Source organism: Protopterus annectens, chromosome 14.part0 (assembly GCF_019279795.1).
Source record: "Protopterus annectens isolate FY-2018-M chromosome 14.part0, PAN1.0, whole genome shotgun sequence".
Classification (NCBI taxonomy): domain Eukaryota; kingdom Metazoa; phylum Chordata; order Ceratodontiformes; family Protopteridae; genus Protopterus; species Protopterus annectens.
The window spans coordinates 398,242,482-398,263,614 of NC_056748.1; positions in this window are offsets into that span (position 1 = coordinate 398,242,482).

The following is a 21,133-nucleotide window of genomic DNA, read 5'->3' on the forward strand; positions in this document are numbered from 1 at the left end:
CCATCCTGTTTTATAGCTGCAAGACCTGTTGTGGAAATTGAATGGTGTTGGATTTTCACATTAACATGCCTTTTTTAGATCACTAAGTGCCCCTATCACCCTCCGCCACCCCAGTCTTCAACAGCTTCTGGCAACTCTGCCTGGAATCACTTCATTGGCTATGCTTGACAGAGGCTCAGTTACTTCATCAATGGTGCGGAGAAAGCCAACACACTGTAGCTATGCTTCTAAATGCCCTTGGGCAGATAGCCTACTACCTATCTGTGCATCTCTAAAGTGCAGGCCATCACAGAAATAATATGTGAATAAACAGAGCTTTCAGATCACAATACACAGTGAGAAATTACCATGTAGTCAGAAAAACAGTTAAGTACAGCAGGAAAATATAGAACACTGATACTTAATCACTCCAAAAGCCTATCTTGGAATCTAGAAGACTTGTATCAGTTTAAGGCTTTCTATTGCTTACTAGTAGGCTACCTACAGTTAAGATGGGAAACAAGCACAGATGGGAAACATGCATGCAACAATACCATACTGGCTTGCATGTGTCAGCCTTAGGCTTTCGAATACTGGCCAAGACTCTTGGCGCCCCCATGGTGCCTTTTTTAGGCAAGGTTCAAAGGTGAATCCCACCTCCGTAAACAGCACAATAGAAAAATCAATGAGGGTTATGCTACTCAACGCCAGGAGTTGTAATCACAAAATGCACACACTCACAGCACTCCTCAGTATGGACAACATCAACATCTGTGGAGTAACTGAAACCTGTTTTAAGGCTCCTGAGAGCACACAAACACTACTGGACTACAACCCATACCACACATTTCGGCCACAGAACATGGACTGACACAGACATGGAGGGGCTGTATCCATATTCATCAGGGATACCTACACCTCCAGGTTAGTGGGACAGCATGATACCGCTGAGATCATCCATGTGCAGCTAACATCAGCCACAACAGCAATGCAAACTGTGGCCTGCTACAGATCACCCTCCATGATCCAGGACCACCACTCCACCTATCTGGAGACATTGGAAAACATGACAGTCCTACCAAACACCCTGGTATTGGTCAATTTCAACTACCCTACCATTAACTGGAAAACTTCTCACTTCCATGCCCAGTGCTTCCTGGGATTTATCACCTCAAATGCCCTGTATCAGATGGTAAACTCCCCAACCAGAGGTGGAAACATACTAGAAGTGGTAATCACCAACATGGACGACAGGTGCACCACAGCAGAGGTAAACTGGTCACTGGTTAGATCTGACCATGAACTATTCACTGATGATTTCCACACCCAACCATCTCCCCCACCCAAGGAAACCACAGTAAAAACCTTTCCTATAGCTAACTTCACACTACTAAAGACAGAGGTGGGAGGTTTCACAGCCCCCACGCTAAGGGAAAACACTGGTCAAGATACAGAAAGATTTACAAATGCACTCTATAAGCATCTACAAGGATGTATGGATCATGCCATCACTGGTAAATCAAGATTCGCTCCTCCAAGACAAGGACACCAGTCTGGTGGACCCCTGCAATAAACGAAGTTACACCAAAACCAGTTTATTCGATAAAGCTTTCGGGTCTACACCCTTCATCAGTATAATTTTACAATATAAATGAGACATTTAAGTAGGAGAATCAATTAAACAAATGCTTCAGCCCAACCCACTCACTCACTAACCTAAAATTATTTAAAAGGGCAACCCCATACACACAAGAAAATTTTTATATATACATACAAAGAATTTAAATTCACTTTAAATATATCTTAAAAATAACTTAAAAATATATGCACATATATACATACATACAACACATACATGCATGATTCACATTATTCAAATAAATTAATTTAAACATATATTTATACCTAAAAAATATATAATTATTATAATAAAATAATGCCCTCTTACTATAGCTAACAGCTTCATAATTTTTCTCTTTGCTTCTTCACTAATAAGGGTTTTAAGTTCACAGCATTATTCAAACCTGGACTCATGTCTGCTTGAAGCCTAATGATCCATTCCAATTCCTTTAATTCTAGGAGATTATTAATGTCTCCCTTTCTTATACTAATATTGACTGCTGCCAATACCCTAAATTTAAATATATGATTACTTCCTTCTTCCATAATGTGCTTACTTAAAGCATTAGTTTGTAGCTTTCTTCTAATGTCTGACTTGTGTTCTATTATCCTTTCTTTGAGTTTTCTAATAGTTTTGCCTACATAAAATGAAGTGCAAGCTAAACACGATGCTAAATATACAATTTTTTCTACATTGCATGTGGCCAGTGTATTTATTTTATAAATCTGTCCATCAGTAGGATGTTCAAAATAATCTCTACCCTCAAATAAGTCATTGCAGCATGAACAATTATAACATTTCCTTGTGCCTATCTCTTTCTGAGTTGTAGGTTTACTCTTGAAATCTTTATAACAAAGCTTTTGTTTTAAAGTTTCAGCACTTCTATATGCCAAAGAAGGTTTACTTCCCACTATAGATTGAATTTCAGGCATAGCTAACAGTATAGGCCAGTTTTTTCTTAATATAGCATTCACATTATATGTATTATATGTATTAAGGTTATAGGTAGTTATATACCTTACATATTCCTTAACTACAAGCCGAACTAACCCCCCACCTAATTAAGCTTTTCAACCTCAGCCTCTACACAGACTACATGCCCATACAATGGTGCAAAGCAACGGTTATTCCACTCCACCAAGGTGGAAACACAACTGACCATGGTAACTACCACCCCATAAGCCTGACTAGCCTGGTCTGCAAAGCTATGGAGTGCATCATCATGGCACTCATTAACAAAGACATTGGTAACCTTCAAGCATTTGACCCAACCCAGGTCAGCTTGGTTGAGTGCAGATCATGCCTACTGAACCTGTTTGACATCTTACAGACAGTCACCAAGGCATTAGATGAGGGGAGAGGTGGTTCACACATACTACCTGGACCTCGCCAAGGCTTTTGACACCATTGTATCAAAACTCCAAGGGCACAACACAACAATTGGATCCGACCTCTCCACAAATTCAACTTTATTTGAAGAACATAGAAAGCAAAAAATGCAAACGGTCAGTAAGCACTTTCACGTTATAATACAGGCTTCTTCAGACTTCTAGCTGCCATCATATCCTAATCACCACTTATACAGTTAAGGAACCAATTATGTATCACTTCCTCTATCTATTGATTAAATACATTAATAAAACATGCGATGCAATTGTAATAATGGACACATTTTTACACCAGCAAAATGAATGAGATGTTAAGGGACTTGGACACATATTTACCTCTGGATGCTATGCGTTTAGACAAAATTCTAAGAGATGTTCAGAGTGAACTATATGATATGTTTTTATGCAACATAATAGATTTTGAATTGTATAAATATTTATTAACTGAGAAACCATTAGTTCCTGCAATAAGGGGCCTACCCAAAGTGCATAAAAGTTTGCTAAATCCTGACATGAGACCAACTGTAGCCAGTAAAGGCTGGTTGACAGAGTCAGCGTCCATCTATGTTGAAAAACATCTTAGACAGATAGTTGATAAAACTACTACAGTGATTAAAGACACTCAACATTTTCTAGAAACCTTAACAGAATACACATCAAGAGAGAGTGATATATCCTCTGATTTGTTGGTGACTTTAGATGTTACCTCCTTGTTTACGAGTATACCTAATGATATAGGAATTGAGTACATGAAATTGTTTTTGATAAGAAATGATATGCCTAGAGACATGATTATTAGATGTGCAATGTTAGTAGACATGATTCTGAAGTACAATGTCTTTCTATATGATAAGACCTACTTTTTAAAACAGAAAGGTGTTGTGATGGGGACCCCACTTGCTAACTCCTATGCAAATCTCGTTATGGCATACTGGGAGGATACATATATAATGCAAAATACACACTATAGTACCAAAATCAAATACTATAAGGGTTTTGTTGATGATGTGTTTTTAATTTGGGGAGATGATGAAGATACCCTCAGAGAATTTATTGAATTTATCAATGGGACTACCACCTTCCAGAAATTTACAGGTAGTTGGTCCAAGGAGAAGATAGAGTTTTTAGATGTGAGAGTTCCCAAGCATGGTGAAATGATACACACAGAACTCTTTAGGAAAGCATGCAGGAAGAATGCATTACTGCATCGGACAAGCATGCACCCTCCCCATATCTATCAAAATATAGTGAAAGGTCAAACTCTGAGAATCTCCAGACTTACCTGCGATGATGAAGCATTAAAATTAAAGCTAGATGAATTGGAGAATTAATTTAAAGAGAGAGGCTATAAGAATCATGAAATATTGAATACACATAATGCAGATGTGATCAAAGTAGACAGTATTGGTAAACCTTTCATTAGAAGGTGAATAACAGAAAGGACGCAGCATCTAATAGAACAAATGGAAAATACAGGAATCTTGTGTTACCTTATTCTAGCAATAACAGGAAGATTAAAGATATCATTTACAATAATTGGCATATTCTAACTCTAGATCATAAAGTCAGAGCAGCAGTAGGAGATACACCACATTTTACATATAAGAACACTCAGGCCTTGAAAAGGCTACTCTGCCTTGAGAACAATAAAATGGAAAGAGTTAGATCAGTCAGAGAAGGCACATTCCCTTGTAGGTCATGTAATCATTGCCATTATGCATCTGGTTCCAATGAATTCATTCACCCAGACACAAATCAGAAATTTACTTTAAATTATACGCCGACTATAAGACAAGGGATTTATTTTATTTAGCTGTCTGCCAAAAATGTAGTTCTTTTTACGTTGGTAAGACTAATAGGACATTAAGAGAACGCATTAGGGAACACATCTATGCAATAAGTAAAGAAGAGAGTAATGCCTTAGCTAGGCATGTTATGCAGAATGACACTACCCATAAATTTCGCTTTACAGTTATAGAACTTATATATAAAACAGCAAGGCTAGGTGATGATAGGAATCACACCGAGAAACAAGAAGCTAGATGGATTCTAAGACTACAAGCAGACAGATTGCATGGGTTAAATGATAGAATGTCACTGAAGCCCTTTTTGAAAGATAGACCTTTTGTACATTAATTAAGCTATGTAGGTTTTTGTATATGTTTTATATATGTTTTTATGCATGTTTTTATATATGTCCTTACACATGGTTTTATTAAATTAAGTAGTTTGTTTTATTTATGTTATTTCATATGTATACTTCGTACATTTTTATATGTATTTAAATGAATGTGTACATATGCATTTTTGTTTGTATTTTAAATTTATATATTTACATCCATGTATTTTAGAATACCAGTCATGTTTTATTAATGTATTTAATCAATAGATAGAGGAAGTGATACATGATTGGCTCCTTAACTGTATAAATGGTGATTAGGATATGATGGTAGCTAGAAGTCTGAAGAAGCCTGTATTATAACGTGAAAGCGCTTACTGGCCATTTGCATTTTTTGCTTTCTATGTTCTTCAAATAAAGTTGAATTTGTGGAGAGGTCGGATCCGATTGTCGCGTTGTGCCCTTGGAGTTTTGATACATTGGACTTTTTGTTTTGCTTTACAAGGGCACTTTATCCCAAGCAGTATTTTTATTTTTGTTGCTTTTGACACCATTCCCCACTAAGGTATTATTGATAGACTCTCTAACCTGTACATAAACCCATACATCACAGGATGGATTGCCAACAGGCTTACACACAGAACCCACATGGTAAAACTAGCAGCCTCCAGGTCCAACTCTTAACCAGTCACAACCGGTGTCCCGCAGGACTCAGTCCTGGGTCCCCTACTGTTTGTCATATACTTCTCAGAGGTACAGGCAAACACAGGTGGACTACGTCAGACCATGTTTGGCAATGACTGCAAACTGAGAGCCATAATTGACAGTCCAGCTGACACAGACATCCTTCAAATGGCCTCACAGAGACCGATACAGGGTGTCAAAGTCATGGCCTTCAGCTAAGTGCCACAAACTGCATGGTCATTCCATTTGGGAAAAACTAAACACCCACATATTAACAGATAAGTGGCAGCCAGCTTAATACAGATGAGCTAATAGGGGATCTGGGGACTAAGGTAGATAGTGATGTCTCCTTTGACAATCATATCTCCAAAGTAGTTAGCACATCCTTCTATGTAGGCTATCTGATTACTAAACGGTTCACATCTAGACATACTGAGGTTATAGTGCCCCTTTACTCGTCACTCATCAGTCCCATCATAGAGTATAATAACCCATTTGGGATGTACCTCAGAAGACATGTCCAACAGCTGGAAAGACCACAAATGTACCTCGCCAAGATTATTACTGAACACAACTATTGCACATTGATGGAAGGGTATTCCTTGCAGTTTATGTAGTGCCTACCCTGCTCACTGGGTGGTGTCAAGATTATTACTGGCCTCAAACATATGTCCTATGCAGCCAGACTGAATAAACTCTTGATTTACTCAAGTGGCATCTCATTTACTCAGAGATTATCTCTGCCTGCCTACAAAGCCATGTCCAACTCAGACTTAATGGATATGCTCCACCTATGGGAATCCATGTCACAGTGAGTCACACACTGTAGTGAGCTAAACCTTGCCACAACAATAACTAGAACATGCTGGAGGGACAGATTCCTGTCACAGAAACTCCCCATGCTTTGGAACAACATCCCTAATTACATTATACAGAGACCCTCACTAACACTCTTCAAGAGAAACCTTGAAGAGTGGATGGGAAACAGGAGATATACTCCAGGGATCCCGCCATTGCCTCTGCTCCACAGAGGGACAGTTAATTAATCAATGGGGTGGCAAAAGCTGACACATTTTGGCTAGGCCTATGAATGCCCTTGGGCAGTTAGCCAAGTACCTACCTATGAACCTATGAACCTATACATACAGTATCAGCACATGCTGATAGCATAATTTACTGTTCAGGTGTGACTTACCTTGTGCCAATAGCAGTTGTGTGTGCAATAGTTGAGGGCTGCCTATTTTGGATGCACACAGTAGACTGCCTATACATGACAATTTACAGGTAGTCTTGTGTGTGTGCCATCCATTTTCACTGTGTGCGCAGGTGGAGAAAGGTGTCAGTCCCTAGGTTCCTTCACTGTCAGTGTGTGTGCTATACGTTACCTCCTTGCCAAGGCATGGGCATACTGGGCACACCTCCATCTGCCTACTGCCGCTGGCTCAGGGTGTTCATGGTCTGAGTACCTCTGTGCCTGTGGGGCCCTTGGCAATGCTGGTGGGCTGTGAGGGCCTTCACCATTCTGTCCCTGCTGCAGCTGTTTCTGCAGGATCATATTGTGTAGCATGGCACATACTATGAAGATGTGGGCACATGTGCCTGGAGAGTACTCCAATGCTCCACCAGGTATGTCCAAACAATGGAACCGTGATTTAAACATCCCAAACACATGCTCTATGATGATTCTGGTTTGTCCGTGTGTCACATTATGGGGTTCTTGTATGGGTGTGTGTACATTTCTGATGGGAGTCATCATCCACGGTTCCAGTGCATAGCCAGCATCCCCCACCAGGTGGCCATATGGGATGTCCCCCCTGGCAAATACCTGATACAGCTGTGAGGCATGCCAGATGTGGGAGTCGTGATAGCTTCCAGGGCTGCCAGCACACACATCCATGATAATGCCCTGGGCATTGCACATGACCTGGCAGTTGATGGAGGGGTATTCCTTGCAGTTTATGTAGAGCCTACCTTGCTCACTGGGTGGTGACTTGATGTGTATGTGCGTGCAGTCTATTGCACCCAGTACCTCCAGGTATTCTGCCAAACGGTGGAAGAGACGCATATTGCTGGCCAACTCCTCCTGCATTCAGGGGAAGTATATGTGCTCATTGGCAGGTGGTAACATGTCATACAGGAACTGGTGAAGTACCCTGGATGCTGATGCCTGTGAGATCCCCAAGATATCCCCAGTTGGCCTGTGGCTAGTATTCTCAGGCTTACACATACCTTCATATCCGCTGGGATGGGTTCCCCTCTGTTTGTTCTGGCTCTGAGGTGTGGCTGGCATAGCTCCACAAGTTGCTGTAGGGTGTCCCTGTCCACCCTGTAATGCTCTACTATCTCCAGATCATGTAACCCCTGGTAGGTTACCTTGGGTCTGAACGCTCTTCTCCTCCTCTGGTGGCTGAAGTGGTTGTCAGCATCATCCTTCACACCACCTTCAGTCTCCAACACATGTTGGTGGATCAAAGCTATGGCAGCCCCTAACATGTACATATTAAAAGTTCCCCATATGTATATACCAATGGTGCAGAGTGTATGGGAATACACAAGTGTGTGTGGGGTGCTTTCACACTTTATACTACTGTGCTACGGATGCTGCTGATGTCATTGGCTGTATATGAGCAATTCCAGCTGCAGAGTATCTTAATTATGGGTTTTACAGTGAGTACTGAAAGTGTGTGGCCTGTAGTGTGGAATTATGCTTGCCTGCCTTGATTAATCTGTTGCCCTTAAATTCACTTTTAAACCTGGATCCCCTCCTATTGTTAGGCATGCATCCACCTGCCAGCTTTCTTGTTTTGTACTTTTCCTACCCAGTCATGTCTTGCAAAATGTGTTTTGTAGATGATATAATGCAATTCTGCTTTGTTCTGCTGTGACACTTTACTGTTTTCTTTGCAGTACAGCCCCTCCCCTTTCCTGTTCTGCAGGTAGCTGCTTGCAGCCTCGTTAGCTGTTGTCAGTGGCCCACTGTAGGTTCCTAGGTGTTAATTAGTCATTTGTATTCCAATTTCCCTGCTGCAGCATTTTCTTATTTTTTTCCTATATCCTTCCTGTTTCAGCTCCAGTGAGCGCCGCGCAAACACGTTGACTGGGTTTAAGCGAGTTTTAATCTCCGTTCACATGCATACTCGGTTACCTTATGTGCTCTCAGCTAAGCAAAGCTGAAGCCAGTTCAACACACCCCTTTCCTGCAGCTTTGCTTAGCCACGGGCAAACCAGGTTAGCACTGCTCCAATGTTATTACAGCAAAGGTGACACACCCCTCTCTTGATGTCATCTTTATCTCATGAGCACACCTCGGTGTTATAACGCTATGCTGTGAGGTGCATCCTTACACTGGCGGGGAATCTGTGATTCACTATTACTCCACTCATTTGCATGAGATTGCCTACTAATTCCTAGATACCGTGCATGATACTGACACAGCCCCTTAGCAACCCTTGCACCATGGTGTGGTGTAAAATGCCTGCCATTGATTATTATGGGGAAATCATGATATGTGTTACATTGCAGTTTTATTCTATATTTTTCTATTTTCCTTGCAATCCCATTTGCGTGCCGCTGCCCTACACTTAATCTTCGCGATAGTGCAAAAAAATTTAAATGTTATTTTTATATTTTGTACATGTTTTTTAATATCAATGGTGATATATTTAGCCATTGGCATATATTAACAATATAATACATGTGTTTGGCCAGCTGTTATGGCTCCAATTTTATGTTTGCAAAAATGTAAACCGTTTTTTTACGGTTTACATTTAGGTATGTTTACACTATGCCTGCACCACTTCCTGGATCGCTAAATACCTTCATTTGCATGCTACACTGCTGCAAATGGGGTAATTAGCATACAGCTGCCAGGTGCTGTGCTGGCGTAGCATACGCAGGTAGTGCACGTGGAAACAGCTCATACCTGGATCGCTCGCCGGCCATATTTGGTGTTGGAACGCCAATGCTATGCCTGCACCTGGCACAAGCTTCGTGAATCCTGGGGACTGCCTCCTTGTAGCACAGAACTGTCTTATCTAGATGTAAATTTGAAAGTGGATAGAAATAGGAGGCATTTAAAATCTGGGATTCACAGGAAAGCCGCCTTTTCTAATTTCTATCTTGATTATCAAAGCTGGCACCCTCACCATCAGAAAAAAATCTATTGTTAAACGTCAAATGGTGAGGGCTGCCAGAATAGTTAATGAACATCAGGAATTCATTAATGAATTAGATTTTATAATGAATATGTTCATTAGAAGGGGTTAACCAGTTGCATTATGTACGTTCATTAGGGATGAAATTATTTGTAAAAGAGAAGGTTGTATGTATGAAGCTATATTAAGGTGGAATTCCCCAGAGACACAAGAAGGTAGTTTGCAACTGGGCAACATAGAAAATCCCAGGAAGGAAAGAAATTAGCAATTATATTTTATAACAACTTTTAATCATGACACAGAAGTAATTACACATATTCAGAAAAATTGGAGTTTATTAAAGTTAGATAAGAATGTCGAGATGAAGATGGGGATGGCCCCTAAATATGGGTTTAGAAAAGATAGATAATTTAAGGACTTATTGGAAAGGGGAGCCTGTTAATACTCCCAGTATTAGTCGACAATTGGGTAATTTTAAATGTGGTAGATGTAGTTTGTGTAAGTATATTATGACAACTGGGTATAAAATTAGAGTTGTAGGAACCCATATAGGTATCAGAGGACATTTTAATTGTTATAGTAAGAACGTAGTATACTTGGCAAAATGTGGTCAATGTCCCACATTTTATATTGGGAAAACTTGCAGATGCCTTAGAGGTAAGTGAGCACATATTGGATATTAGACACATGAAAACTACCAATGCATTAGTCAGACATATAGGGCTACATCCCAGACATAATTTCAAGTTTTGTGTTATACAACAGATTAACAAGGATAACCAAGGAAGATTGATGTACATTTGGATATCTGTGAAATGAAGTGGCAGTTAAGATTAGATGCCACGTATTTTCCCGGAATTAATGATAGCATCAGCATAGCTCTGATATTAAAGTTGAAGCATATTTTAGGATAAAATTACAAAGAATGGCCTGTTACTTGTTTTTTTAAAATTCAGATTTTTATAAGGTACTCAATATTTTAATATTTTAACATACATTGATACAATATATGTATATATATATATTTTTAAGTTGTCATATATTATGTTTGTAATGATCTGTGAATATGCAATTATTGGTTTTTAATTGATTTAATTGATTAATTAGGAAGTGGGTGGATATATAAGGGAGTGTTGTATTTGTGTAATTTGTTCTGAGGAAGTCTTTATGTTGAGACGAAACCTAGCTCAACGTTTTATTTATTGGAAGTAAACATTAAACTTGGCCCTCGGCCTTTTGGTACAATGTGGTTCTTGCTTGCATTTTGGATACTGTTCTGGTCGATGGTTGTTTCCTTGTGGTGTGTTCATTCTGGTTACTGTCTTCTTGCAGATTACTCAGAAGCAACAGCAAGCCAATTTAACTAGTGGCATATCTGCATAGGTATTAGTCTTTACATTAGGGAAGTCTTGTTTATGAAAATCACATTAGTAAGCTCATCTACTAACACACCTGATGTAAGGTTATTTTAGGCAGATATTTTTCTGTTTAAGTGTTTTATGCAGGTGTTGCTATGCTAGTTTATGAAGGACCATGTTAAGACATAAGGGACCCATGATGGTATGCAGTCCAATTAGCTAAAATACTTTATGGTGATCACTGCCAAGTAGCAGTAAAACTAGCAGCTAGACTATTATTCTTCATTTTAGCTATGAGCCCTGGGGGTTTGGAAGATGGGTGCAACTAACCATACTATCTCAGGGACTGTTACTGGTATAAGGGGCATCAGAGTAAGCACACAGAATATGTAGGAGATGGAACAAGGGAGCTTAAGGTTGTTATTGAAATTACATAGACATGCTCAAACTAAAAAAAATACTGTTAAGTGTTATGGAAAGTACTTTATACATGAGTAGCAGGATTCTGACAGAAAGCTTGCTTTTTCAGGAAGTGAAGTGTCGCTTTTCTCATGCATACAAAGGACACGATAAAGAGGTGCATGGGTTCAAGATACTTAATGTACACAAACATTGTCAGGAACTGTAATTAGAACTTGTATTTAAGTGAACTGATGCACTCATTACTTCAAACACACTCATGTGTGTACTCTGGCTGACTGTACAAAATGGCACTGTTCTTGCACATGTTCAGTATTTATATGCATGTGCTATCTAGCTACAGTGGCTGACTAGGAACAATACACCCAATGATCTTCATCCTCCCTCTGATTTGTTCAGCATGCAATAGAAGAACTTGACAATCTACGTGCTAAATAACATTTCAATATTAATAACAATTCAGAATTCAAGTCCAAGTTGCTGTATATTTTGGATTGGGTCTAGAAATTCTACCCGATCTGGTTACATAAAACTTTGACTAGGCTTAGCAACAGGGACAGTCTGTAGGGAATTCTTTTCAACAGAAACTTCAGGGATTGCATCAGGATTATTCGAGGTAAGTACACTGTACTCTGAAATCTGACCAAGTGTAGAGTCACTCTGAGAAATAAGAGTCTTTGACACAGACAATCTGCTGCATCACTGGTTTGGAGACTGAAAGTACTGGTCTTTGGTTCCTTCTGAAATCCAATCCTTCCAGTTGTACAATACAAGATCTTGGTTCTTCACACATATTTTTTGATAATACCCACTCAGTTATATCCCTTAGATGTTTGCAGTGTTATGATCTCTCCTTGTCTTAATGGTCAAGGAGGTTTGCTAGATTTATCGTAGTACAACTTTTGTGACTTGCATTTCTTTAAAAGTTGAATCTTGACCACTCTGTTGTTCTTAGCATATGGAATCAGTAGTGGTTTACTGATCAGCAAGGCTGTTCTTGTCCATCTAGAAAATAATCTCTGAGCAGGTGAACCAAGCAAGTTATCTCGGGGAATGTTTCTGAGATTGAGTAGGTTAAGAAAAACATCAGTACCATCTGCACTGGATTTGTCTAACAAATATTTCGCACTTTGAACTGCACGCTCAGCTAATCCATTGGACTGTGGATACTCAGGACTACTTGCAAACATGGACAAAGCCCCAAGACTCCGCAAATTTCTTGAACTGCTAACTTGTAAACTGTGTACCATCGTAAGATACAACTATGTGCAGACTACAATGGGATAGAAAAATGTTTTCAATTTTGTGATGACAGTGCTAGATGATAAATTAGGAAGAAGGTCAATTTCAAACCAAATAGAGTAAGAGTCTACTAACAAAGTAATGCTGATCAGTCCATTTGAAAATATCAGTAGCAACCGTCGACCATGGTAATTCAGGTAATTTAGCTGAAGTGGTTGTTTTTGTTGGTGGGGTTTAGTACTACTGCAAATAAAACATGCTAGAGTTTCCTTCTCTATATCTTTTGACATAGAAGGCCAAAATACTATGCCCTTTAGTAGAATCAGAACCTGGGGGACCACAGTGCAAAATCTGGATAGATTTCTGTTGCAATGCTGAAGGAATTACCCCTTTATGACCTTTCATGATGATTCCATCTTCCATCAAGAGCTCATCTCTGTAAGGAAAATACTTCTGCATGTCAAGTGGTAAACTGGTTTGTCACACTGGCCATCTTTGACTGATAAAATGTTTCAGCTTCTTGAGAAGAGGGTCTAAAGCTAAATTTTCTGAGTTCATCAAGACATTATGAGGAACAATTTCTGACTTCCGTGAATTCAAAGTCTGCCTTCACATTATTATGCTGTTCTGTTTGTCTAAGGGGTCTCGACAAAGCATCAGCAAGGTAGAGGTATTTGCCTTTTGTATAAGCAATACTGAAACTGTACTTTCACAATTTTAACATCATGTGTTGCAAGAGTGCTGTGGCGGAATGTACTGGCTTTTTTAGAATTGTCACTAGGGGTTGGTCATCAGTCTATATTTAAACAGGTTTGCCATAAATATAATCATGGAACTTTGAACATTCGAACACAACTGCCAAAAGCACTTTCAATTTGTGTATACTGCATCTCAGTTTGGGTTAAAGTTCTGGATGCATAGGCTACTGCTATGCCTTCTTGAAGACATGCTGCACCAAGACCATACTTAGAAGCATCACATGAAAGAGTTACTGGTATGTGAACATTAAAATATCTCAATGTAGGTAATCTGGCAATTTTCTGTTTCAGAATGTCAAATGCTCTTTGATGGTGTTCCATCCAAGACCAATTTACATTTTTGCGTGTCAGCTCTTGTGACAGTGCTGAAAGCTCACTCAGGTCTTGGATGAACTTTTTGAAAAGTTGACCATACCTAGAAAATGTTGCAAAGATATGATTCTGTCTGGAACTGGCATCTCAAGAATTGCTGCTTGCTTAGATGGATCTGGTTGTAAGCCAGAACTAGTAAATAAATGACCCACATAAGTAACTTCTTTCACTTTGAATTTGCACTTTTGAGGTTTCAGTTTTAGATTTATTTCATGAGCAAGTTCTAGAACTTTCTTGAGGTTTTTATCATGTTCAGCTTCACCATTGCCCTCTATGATAATGTTGTCTACTATAATAGCACACAGATAACCTGAAACAATTTGTTCCATCGCACGTTGGAATACTTCACTGGCAGAATTTATCCCAAATGGCATTCTCAAGAACCTGTATCTACCAAATGTTGTACTGAAAGTGGCTAACAATGAAGATTTGTGATCCAGTGAAATTTGCCAAAAGGAACTTTTTGCATATAAGACTGAAAAAATAGTGGCATTCGGCATAAGAGCTGCTACTTCTACTGTGCACATCAGATGATGAGGAAGTTTAAGCGCTTTGCTTATATCTCTGGGATCAATACATATTTGAATATCATCTAAGCTTTTCTTATGAGCTACAATCATGGAGGAATCCCATTCAGTTGGTTCTTTTATTGGAGTTATCACACCTAAATTCACTATTTTCTCTAGTGCTGTTTTCAGTTTCCTCTACATTGCTACCAGAACCTTCCTGGTTGGCCTGACAATTGGGCTTACTTCATGGTTTAACTTCATGAAATATTTGACTGGTAGTTTGCCAAGCTCGTCTTTGAAAATATCAGCATAGTCATGAAAAATATTCTGTGTAAAACTTTCGTGGTTGTTCAGATTTATATGGTGAATCTCTTCATTAAGTGAAATCAGTGCCATTCTCAAACTGTCTCTAATGCCTAACAGTGACTACATGTGGATTTTGACTACATAAAACTGCAAGTCATAGCTGTTCCCAGCAGAATGGCATGTGAAAACTACTGTGCCATCAGTTTGAATCTCTTCATCACCATAAGCAACAAGTTTCGCACATTTTGCTGAATCAAGTTTCTCACCAGCTCTTACTTTAGCAAATATTTGTGCTGATATAACACTGCACTTGGACCCAGTATCTACTTTAAGCTCTACAGGTTTCCCATTAATCTGTACAGTACAACATATTTCACCCTTTGCTGCCAACTGATAATCTACTGCGTTAACAGTTTCAAAAAGAGGCACCATCAACATAAAAAATATACTCGCAGCTCTATCTGATCTACTTACTTCTTTGGATGCTTTCTTTTAATAAAAGTATATGCCACTTTACACTTGCAAAGCCTTTTGAAATGACTCCACGTTTTACATTTGTGATATTCCTGACGAAAAGTTAAGCACTTTTCCCGTTTAGGCTCATGATTGCCTCCACAATTATGACAGTTAACAATAAGGTCTGGGGTAATAAACAACCTCTATGATTTATGATCAAGGTTGGGTGTTGCCACACCCTTTGGTTTGTACACCTTTTTCATCTTAGCTTTCTGTTGTACACTATATAAATTTACACTCTTGGATACTGCAAGCATGTTTTTCTCATTCGTAAGCATATTTGTGTGCTTTTCTGTAAGCTCATATATTTGACAAACCTCTATGGCTTTGCTCAACTTTAAATCACTATCTTGAAGCAAAATTTTTCTCACTGCATTATTACCACACACAAGTCTGTTCTTTATCAACTCCTCTTGCAAATTACCAAATCTGCACGTTTTTGCTTTATTTCTCAAGTCAGTAATATATGCTGCTATAGTTTCACCAGGCTTTTCATTTCTTGTGTAAAATATGTGGCTTTCTTTGGTTACACATTTCTCTAAATTTACATTTCAAGCACTTTGTCTTCCTAAGTTTCGGCCTGCATCACAATATGGCAGTGTCCCCCTCCCTTGCATACACGGCAGGTGCATACACAAATGAACTTTCCCTCTCAATGGCTTCCGATCCTGCTAAATTAAGAAGTATGAAGGCTTTTGTACATGCTATTTATCAGAAAAAGCAGCCTGTATGAAAATATTTTTGTTCAAACATTCACCAGCTCTCAGCAATATTGTTATCAAACACCAGTAGTTCAGGCTGCAAAATCCCTCTGCCTTGACAACAAAATATGTTCAAATACAAACATAGACCAGGTGCTTGTAATTATGTTCAAATGTACAACAATCACTTTCTGAAGGCTTCACTTTAACACTGCAAACACTGCGAATATTGCAAGTGTTCCAGAAACTTTGAATAGCTTTAATTAATTCAAAATAGTACATTGTGAAGAAATGCAGTTTTCAGCCTTTCCATACATTTTAAACATTTCAGAAATTATTTCAAACACTTTTGTATTTATTTCAAATACTATTATCAATATGTCGCAATTTCAGACATTTTGTTTATCTCAGTAATTATTTCAAATGCTTTGCCACACATTCAGTGACTGAAAAATCATTTAAACAAGTTTATGTACCTTTGAATAACCGCTGACCTGTTTGCAAGTTCACTCCAGTATATTTCTTCACTTTTAACTGCATGCCTCATGGCTTGTGTGTTGCTTCAACTTTGAATCTCATTCTGGCACCATGTCGTCTGTCTCATGGATACAAAAGAGATGATAAAGCAGTGTATGTGTTCATTTATTGTACATAAACATTGTCAGGAACTGTAGTTAGAATTTGTATTTAAGCTAACCGATTCACACGTTACTTCAAACACTCACGTGCATCTCCATTCATGATGGCATTCACTGTGGCTGACATCTTGCACATGCTCAGTACTTGTATGCAAGTGCCATCTAGCTACAGTGCCTGACTAGGAACAATATATTCAATGATCTGCATGAAGTATGACTTATTAATTCCTGTAGATTTAGGATTTTGATTTCCTTAAGCTCTCTTGTGTAGACTCAGATTCATAGAACTTATAAGGCAGAGTTAGTCCAGACACCATAATCACCTTGTCAACACCCACCCCTATAGAGCACCTCCTGTCGCCATGAAGGCAAAATAAGTCAGGCTCAAGATAGATTTACAGGATTCCACCCAACCATGATGATCAGAGGATCATAAGATGGATTATTCTCAAATGATGGAAGCCAGGAGGACAATAAAGGGGTCAGCAGTACCAGAGCTGATCCCTTTCATCACGTCTTCAAATGTAGCATTGCAGAAGCTGATAAAACAGAGATATACATCAGAAGTAATACAAAAGAAGGTGCATGAAGAATGGGAAGAGATCTGGCAAGACTGGAATAACAGCCTAAAACATGGCACTTTCAATTTAGTGCAAGGAAGTGCAAAATAATCCATCTTGAAGTAGTAACCTGTGAAAGAAGTACACTGGTGGAGATGAACCAGTAGCAGCAATAAATGTAGAAAGTAGAATTGGGCTGCTTATGTTAGGTGACGTAAAGGTAAACAGGAAGCATGGTATAGCAGAAAAAAGGCGGATGAAGTACTCACACACACTGGAAAAAAAAGCATCACAAGCGGAATGCAAGAAGTTATCTTTCTATAGAGATAGCGAGTAAGATGGCATCCAGAGAATTATAGGCAAAATGCAGAAAACACCAAAAAAGAGCAACTCAAAGAGTACATGGATCTCACAGACTACATAGAAAGAAAGACAACAAGAGCTTAATGTGTATGCTTCTGAATAAAGGCATCAGGGTAAGATTAAAATATTATATATAATATATGGATTCCCTTCACAAGCTCGAAGTTTCAAAACTTCAAACTGAAAATAGTCGAGACCATAAGATTTACATTTTGAATGGAGATCGATGTACAGCATGGAACAGGAACTTTATCTTTTTCCTCACTGCAGTGCATTCTCAGAGTTGGTATATATAACTGCAGGGGGTATGAGGAGTACAGGCCCCCCCCCCCGCATAAATGTAAAAAAAGTAGATTTGTGATTTTTGATGTTTGAGTTTTCAGAAACTCAATCATATGATCTCATCCTTATAAACTTTGAGTTTCTGAAAACTCGATCATCATATATATATATATATATATATATATATATATGTATATAAAATTAGCTGCAGTGTTTGTTTGACTTGAATGCTGTTCTCTCTCGGCATTTGATTTCCAATTGAAGTTTTTCATGTAAGGTTTGGTTACTTCTATTTTTTTATCTTTTTCTTATATTGCATTTGTTTTAAGATTTTTTGTTCTTTTGTAGTTTTAAGAGGTGTTGGCTAGGGTCACTTAGAAAAGTTAGTAAAGAGTTTCTTTGCAGACAGTGAATAACATCCAGTAATTAGTGGGAGAAGCTGAGAAATAGCATTCCTTATTTAACTAGCATCATTTAACTAGCAACATTTGGAGGCACCTTTATTTAGCTGGAGTGCTTGTTTGATTTGCTTGCTGTTCTCTGCCTGACTATTGCTGATCTCTGCATTTGATTTTTCACACCCCAACTGTTGTACTTTTAAACTTAGTGGCTTTTGAGTTGCCCACCCATACTATAAATCTGATTTTGGACACTTCTCTCAGTCCAATCTCATCAGCTCATTTTACTGAGCATAGAGAGATTATTTGGGAAGGCCCACCCCTTTAGTCTCTTAAACCTGAATTATCTTCTGTTTCCTCCCTTCCCACTTACTTAAATGCTGCTTTTACTGCCTCCTGTGCTTCTTCCTACATTAAGAACAAGCAGCAAAAAGCAAAATAAAGTAATGAAGTATTCAGCTGCATTTATTATGTGCATTTATTACTGATTGATAGTAGCCTGATTACATTTTAACTGTTATTCCAAGCTTCTTAGTTTTGATTTAAGCATGTGGGCTTTAAACTAGTTATCTTACATAAGGAAGCTTTGTGGTCTACACTCTTGTGGCAGGAGAGTTAGCTTACATCTTTCCAAGTTTGGAATTGCTGATTGAAGGCTTATTGTGTCTGTTATTCTAAAAGTGCCTTAGTTCTGGTTTAAACACTTGGGTTCCAAAGCAGTTGTTTTACATTAGGAAGGTTTGTGGTCTACACTTTTGTGGCAGGAGAGTTAGCTTACATCTTTCTAAGTTTGGAATTGCTGATTGAAGGCTTATTGTGTTTGTAATACTAAAAGTGCCTTAGTTCTGGATTAAACACTTGGGTTCCAAAGCAGTTGTTTTACATTAGGAAGGTTTGTGGTCTATACTTGTGAGAGGAGAGTATAGCCTTCACCCTTCTGAGCTTGGAATTGCTGGTAAAGGCTTATTATATCTGTTATTCTAAGTGTCTTTGTTCTGGTCTGTAGTCTGCACTCTTGTGGCATTACCATCTAGACTTTTTTTTCATCTACTAGAGCATCTAGCTTGCTCATAGCTAAGTATTGCTCATAATGTTTCTTGTCATATTGACTTGTTCACTATTTAAGTTTCCTCACTCCTCTCTAGTAAATCAGTCACCAAAGATATGCACTTCCGAACTCTGTGCCCAGTCTGGTTGAGATGGATATTCTGAGGCACTGTAGCCATTGCCTCATGTACACTGACACCTACAGATAGTGTATGCGAGAGGTGTGAATACACTAATGTTGGAGACAAAACTCTCATACAACCAAAACTAATCCTATAGAGGTCCTCACTGACACCTGCACCACGTCTACTGCACAGGTTAAAGACCCTACACGTAATACTAATTATGGTGAGGCACTTAGAAGTAACCTTCCTAAAAAAGACTGTCTGCACAATACAATCAAAGAAAGGGTCCTCAGTCATCACAAAAATTCTCTGTTAAGACATCAGCCACAGCTACACATAGTAACATTATATCCAGTGCCTGCACTGCCAAGCCCTTAAGACAAACTGGCGCATAACAACATTTCCTTGTCATTGGTGATTCTAGGAACACTGATGTCCCCCTCACCAGACTGAGTAAGGAGAGAGTCACAGTTTGCTGTCTTTCTGGGGCTAGGATCCATCAACTCACACAGGCACTCAAGTCATTGAACCACAGGTACCAGTATGATTCTGTCATGGTCCATGTGTGTGTTGATGACCTGAGATGCATCTCCCTTGACTATATGAAGCAAGACATGATAAAGTTTGCTGATTGCGTGTCTCAGGCAGGTATGAGCCTAGCACTGAGCAGCATACTACCTTCAAGGATGATGCCACATTACCAACATAAAATTATTGATTTTAACAATTGGCTTAGATTCTGGTGTCAGTCCAGGGGGGTACAATATTTGACAGCCTGGGAGAACATGATTGACAGACCATGCTGCTTTGCCAGAGATGGTCTGCACGTATCCCCTGTTGGCTTTTGGATATTGGCAAACACATTTTAACCTCATAATGCCTTTTTTTAGGCAATGCCAAACTGATAAAAATACTGACTTTACTGAACCTATGAAGGAATATCTGAAGGTGGTACTGCTCAATACTAGATGTCTTAATAAGAGACTCCACTCCCTTCAAGTATTCCTGGGAGTGTGTAGACATCTGTGCAGTAATGGAGACATGGTTTAAAGTCACTCAGAGTACTCTAGTAATGAAAGGTTATAATGATTTCACTCCTTTAGACCAGCTACCACACAGGAGAGAACTAAAGGTGGTGGAGTGCCAATCTATAGTAAGATTAATCTCACATCCAGGCTAGTTAAAGTGTATGACCCACTGGAACTCATACATATTCAACTCATCATACACAGGGTGCCGTACCATATCCTTGCAACATATAGGTCTCCCCTCCATGTCACAGGATACCCATACTACCTCTCAATATACTAGAGACCCTCACCATTTAATTCAATATGATATTCATGGGGATCTCAGCTACCCCTCTACAGATTGAAATCCTTCACCATTTCTAATGTACAAGCCCAGCAATTCCTAAACTTTGTTAATACCAACATCCAGGAACAGTTGGTTCACTCTCCTACCAGGGGTACAAAATTCCTTGACCTTGTACTCACGAACATGGGAGGCAGTGTTCCTCACCCAATGTAATATATTTGCTCATCAGATCTTACGATAAGGCAGTATTACTTGAAATAAAAATTAAATCAAGGG